This window comes from Halichoerus grypus, chromosome 6, assembly GCF_964656455.1.
Source record: "Halichoerus grypus chromosome 6, mHalGry1.hap1.1, whole genome shotgun sequence".
NCBI classification, from domain to species: domain Eukaryota; kingdom Metazoa; phylum Chordata; class Mammalia; order Carnivora; family Phocidae; genus Halichoerus; species Halichoerus grypus.
In genome coordinates, this window is record NC_135717.1 from 91,039,413 (window position 1) to 91,045,679 (window position 6,267).

At 35.2% G+C, this 6,267-nt stretch overlaps 1 non-coding gene across 1 annotated transcript; it reads left to right on the top strand.

Moving 5' to 3' along the window:
- The first annotated feature begins 4,426 nt into the window (after positions 1-4,426).
- On the top strand, positions 4,427-4,530 carry LOC118528147 (U6 spliceosomal RNA). Its single transcript, XR_004913496.1, has one exon. It is a non-coding gene; the product is annotated as a U6 spliceosomal RNA (small nuclear RNA).
- The last annotated feature ends 1,737 nt before the right edge of the window (positions 4,531-6,267 follow it).

Sequence of the window (6,267 nt, forward strand, 5' to 3'; positions counted from 1 at the left end):
AAAGTGGAAGTGAACTTTGACTCAGAGTGACCTGAAGTGGGTAATAAACCTGAGAAATGATATTGTAATAGACAATACTTTACTTCAGTTTATAAGGAAGAAACAAACAAACCTAAACAGAAACATGGGCTTGATATATTTCCTCTGAATCAGTCCATAAGAGCAATTTACTCTCCTCTTAAATTACACTGCATGACAAAACTAAACTTTTGAATGCTGTCAATGTTCTAAATGATCTTCCAAAATATTTGCTAATTCTTTACTTATATAGATATCACAACAGGCTTGTTCTTATGTAATCATGAACTAAGGGATCAACCCTCTGCCCCACCTGCAAGTTTTCTAAGTTTGTATCCTAGATCAAATTTCTCCTTCCCAATTGCAGACTTCTGTTTCAATTTTCCACCTATTGAACAGAATCATCATCCACTGCTAAGAGAAAACTTATTTGAGCCTTTAAAATGATAGTGTCTTTTAGGAATCTGAGCCAACCATAATTCTGGCCATTGCTAGTATCTCTTCAATTTGATCATGAGGTTTTTTGTTTTTGTTTTTTGTTGTTGTTTTTTTTTTAAGTTATATTTAATTCTTACATGGAAAAACATTTGTCACCTCTTCATATTTCAGAGACAAATTTAATATGTTTATCTTGGTTAAATTCTTTTAGAGGTAAGATATATACAATTCAGGAGAGGATGACACTTCATTTACAATCCTCAAACTATTTCTTCATGAGTCTGCACACTGGTTGGAAAGTTTATGTCTATTTGTGGCTGTGAGCCAAGTAGATAGGCAATGCAATCTGCCAAAGAAGCTGAATTTAATGCAGATCATGGTCCTCCCTGTCTTTCTCTTAGTACTGAATCACCTAATGTCTCCCACCTCCCCCACCCCCCACCAAGAAATGGGCATAAAGATTTTCAAGCAAAGTTTCAAATACATGTCATTTCATTTCTGATAGGCCCTCTGAACTGACATAGATAATGGGAAGTTAAAAATATTTTCATTTTCCAAGATTAGAGATAATGTACAGGGAAGATTAGAAGTTATAATAACTAGCATATAGAAATTTCTCAATAAGATACCGATTATTATCATATTCAATATGGCCCAAATGAATATTTTTACTCTTTAATGAAGGGTCGTTCTTACTGTAATCTTCTCTGCTACTGTACTTCTATAACACTTTGTGGGCTTTCTTGAAAATGGATTATAGTTAGTCTGTATTCCCGACCTGCTATGTTCTAAATGTTTGTGTCCCACCAAAATGTTGAAAGCCTAACATTTCAGGAGGTCATGAGGGTGGAGCCCTCATGAATGGAATTAGGGTTCTTATAAAAGAGACTCCACAGAGATCCCTTGCCCTATACAAACATACCAGCTATGATTTATAAAGAGGGTCCTCACCAAAATGTGACGATGCTGGTACCTTGACCTTGGACTTCCAGCCTCCAGAACAGTAAGAGATAAATTTCTGTTGTTTATAAGCTATCTAGTCCCTGATATTTTGTTATAGCAGCTTGAAAGACTAAGACATAGCTAGGCTAAAAACTTTGAGGATTCAATTTTTGACCTAATTAGTTTTGCATTCTATACAGTGCAGAGTATTCTATCTTGCTCACAATAGATATTTGTTAAATGCTGATTAAAATGACTTGAATTAAATGAAGAAGCCACAGAAGACAATCTTCAAAGTGAAATTTTGAATCTAAGTTGTGGATAAAAATAACAACTTAAGCATGTCAATACCAGATGCTACTTGATACTACGATTTAGATATTTTCACAAGATGTATACCTTCAGAAAGATTTATTATAGCACAGTGCAAAGATTTGTTTGTCATCTGTCTTCATGATTACATCATAAGTTCTTGGAGGCAGTATCTGCAGGGTCTATCACAGTGCCTAGCATATAATAACAACTTAATAAATGTTTAATGCATGAATAACTCAATGGAAGAATAAATGAATATACTCAAAGGATAGTTGATCTAAATGAAATTATCATGACTTAAAATTGCTAACTTTCTGTGACAAGTAAAGGAGACAAAAAATGGACGTCAATAGAATTCTCAATACAAACTAGAATCACAACAGTATCTTGTGTTGTGGAGAAACATTAAGATTTTTGGAAGGTTTATGGTATTAAGCATGTTTACCAGATGGTGTTTATTAGTTATTACTAGAAAGTAAAACCCTTAAAAACCTTTAAGAGGCTATCAGTAGTGAAAAAATATCTCAAGTAACTTATTCAAAATAGTCCTAATATATGTAACTTTTGCTAATTTGTCTTAAGCTACTTAAGAAAACACTAAAAAGACAAAACGTGGAATCAAAGCTCAAAAAATGTAAGGCTAGAATCTGGGAGGAACTTCGCTAACCAATAGTAGGTCAATTTTCTTGGCATTTTCAGGTTTCATCTCAAAGAGAACACCTGAAAAAGGTAGGAAGACACTTTATGGTTTCCTTGTGTTTTCCCATGTGTCTATATCCGGAATATACACCAGCCAATGAAAAAGATCATTCACATGTTGATTTTTGAGGTATTTAAAAGTTATTCGCAGACCTCCCCCACTTTCCCAATTGCCATCTTTCTCACCATTTAGAAAAAGCGTCTTTCAGAAATAGCTGGGCAAGAGCTATGGAGGATGCCCCTGATTGCTTATTGGATACTGGCTGCTTTTTTCTTCAAAAGCAAAGCTCTGAAGACAGTGACAGAAATATTCTGGATACAGTGGATGGAGGGACTCTTAGGTTGCTGTCTATTATATCTTCCAGAGGTTCAGAGGACCAGGCAGGAAGTAATAGAGAAATCACCACCTCAGAAGAGTGAACGCCTACTAGAAACTGAAAGTCCTATTGTAATCTGGACACATCAATTTTCTTTCTAAGTGTGAATCTGAAAAGAGGATTTTGTTGTTATTGATTTATCAGAATGTGGCTTAGGGTAATTGAACCATCCTATACTCTGAGAATCAATGGATTCAGGAAGTACCCCATTCAATAATTTGTAATGGGAAAAAACCAAAGCAGAACACTAAATAACAACAAAAACCTACTGTGGAATACCACTCTGAAGACTCAAGGGAAGGGGATATTTCTAAAATTAATGTCTTACAAGACTCAAGAGAACATTCTGGAACTTGTTTACTATTCTCAATAAAATGCAAGAAGAATGAGCCTCCATTAGGCAGGACTAGCAGGGAGTAAAGAATACAATGAATTAAAACTAAATGTATAATAGGAAAATTCAGGCCCACATTTTACAAGGCTCTAAGGATACTGAACTATGGTAATGAAAACACAGAAGCATGAATCAGTGACATGGAGGATGGACTTGAGAAGCTCTCTTAAAAGTTCAAGAAGAGGGGACGCCTGGGTGGCTCAGTCGTTAAGCGTCTGCCTTCAGCTCAGGTCATGATCCCAGGGTCCTGGGATCGAGCCCCGCATCAGGCTCCCCGCTCGGCGGGAGGCTTGCTTCTTCCTCTCCCACTCCCCCTGCTTATGTTCCTGCTCTCGCTATCACTCTCTGTGAAATAAATAAATAAAATCTAAAAAAAAAAGAAAAAAAAAGTTCAAGAAGAGGGTAAAGAGATTAAAATTATGAAAGAGAACATGACAGTTAATAAGACCTAAAAGGGAGCTTTAATATGTGACTAATTTCTATTCCTAAAGAAGGAACTAAAACATAACATGAAGCAGTAAATAAAGATATGATAGACAAAAATTTGACTGACCTGAATATGCAGATTTGAGTGACATTACTAAATTCAGGACAAACATAAAAATGAAACCTACAAAACTCATATTGAAAGAATTTTGAATACCAGGGTAAATAATAATTTAAAAACTGTCAAGTACCTGTACTCTGAAAACTAAAAAACACTGATGGAAGAAATTGAAGACAACAGAAACAAATGGAAAGATATTCCATGCTCATGGATTGGAAGAACAAATATTGTTAAAATGTCCATATGACCCAAAGCAACCTACACATTTAATGCAATCCTTATCAAAATAAACAACAGCATTTTTCACAGAACTCAAACAAATAATCATAAAATTTGTATGGAACCCAAAAAGACACTGAATAGCCAAAACAATCTCAAAAAAGAAAAACGAAGCTGGAGGGATCACAATTCCAGATTCAAGTTATACTACAAAGCTGTAGTAATCAAAACAGTATGGTACTGGCACAAAAACAGACACATAGATCAATGGAATAAGATAGAAAGCCCAGAAACAAACCCATGCTTATATGGTCAATTAATCTCCAACAAAAGAGTCAAGAATATGCAATGGGAAAAAGTCTCTTTAACAAATGGTGTTGGAAAAACTGGATGGCTACATGCAAAAGAATGAAACTGGACCACTTTCTTATACCATACACAAAAATAAACTCAAAATGGATTAAAGACCTAAATGTGGCTCTCTTGGCAGCACATATACTAAAATTGGAATGATACAGAGAAGATTATCATGGCCCCTGCACAAGGATGACACGCAAATTTGTGAAGCATATCATATAAGAAAAAAAATACCTAAATGTGAGACAACACAAAAATCCTAGAAGAGAGCACAGGCAGTAATTTCTTTGACATCAGCCATGGCAACATTTTTCTAGATGTCTCCTGAGGCAAAGGAAACAAAAGCAAAAATAAACTACTGGGGCTACATCAAAACAAAAAGCTTCTGCACAGCAAAGGAAACAACAAATTTAAGTGATAACCTACTGAACCTACTGAATGGGAGAAGATGAAATATCAGATAAAGGGTAGTATCCAAAATATATAAAGAATTTATATAAACTCAACACCCCAAAAACAAATAATCCAATTAAAAATGGGCAGAAGACATGAACAGACATTTCTCTAAGGAAGACATACAGGTGGTCAACAGACACATGAAACGATGCTCAACATCACTGATCATCAGGGAAATGTAAATCAAAACTATAGTGAGATATCACCTCACACTTGTCAGAACGGCTAAAAACAAAAACACAAGAAACACGTGTTGGAGAGGATGTGGAGAAAAAGGAATCCTTGTGCACTGTTGGTGGGAATGCAAACTGGAGCAGCCACTGTGGAAAACAGAATGGAGGTTCCTTAAAAAGTTAAAAATAGAGCTACCCTCTGATCAGTAATTGCACTACTGGGTATTTACCCAAAGAATACAAAAACACCAATTCACAAGAATATATGCACCCCTATGTTTATGGCAACATTATTTACAATAGCCAAATTATGGAAGCAGCCCGAGTGTCCACTGATAGATGAATGGATAAAGAAGATGTGGTGTTTACATAATGAAATAAAATATTATTCAGCCATAAAAAAGAATGAAATCTTGCCATTTGCACAGACGTGGATGGAGCTAGAGCTAAGCAAAACTGCGAAGGAAAATAAGTCAGAGAAAGACAGATACCTATGATTTCACTCATATGTGGAATTTAAGAAACAAAACAAATGAAGAGAGGAAAAAAAGGGAGAGAGACAAACCAAGAAACAGACTCCCAACTATAGAGAACAAATTGATGGTTACCAGAAGGGAGTTGAGTGTATGTGTGGGGGAGGAATGGGTAAAATAGGTGACGGGGATTAAAGAATACATTTATCATGATGAGCACTGAACAATGTATAGAACTGTCTGTCACTATATTGTACACCTGAAACTAATATAAACTGGAATTAAAATTTTAAAAATTAATAAAATAAAATAAAAACAAACTGTCAAGTATCCAAATAAGTGGAAAGGGAAAAGAAAGGATTATTCACAAAGGAAAAATGTATCTAGATAGCTTTAGATATTGCCCCTGCAGATATTATAAAACAGTGAAAATTATCTAAGAACTTTGAAAGGCTAACATGGTGATCTAAGGATTTCACATCTAAACAATTTGTATTTCTTGTGTAAAAGCCATTAAAGTACACTTTCAGATGCATAAGTAGTCAGAAAAAGAACATTTACATAATTTCACAAAATATATAATCTGAAATGTTGCTCCAAATTAATCTCAAGGGAAGAGATTAAAAAAATTCCAAAGATGGGAGGGTCATGGCACAAAAAGATGTTTAGGTCAGAATATCTGGAGTCCCTATTGATAATTCTTTGGTAGGATGATCCTATAAACCAGAGCTTCTTTCATTTGTTTCTCTTCAACTCTCACGCCTTCCCCGTCACCAGGAAACATATATCTCATGCCTCATTTTTCGCCTCACAGTTTAGAAGGAATCTCTTGTTAGGTCCAATAACCTGGGAACTAACC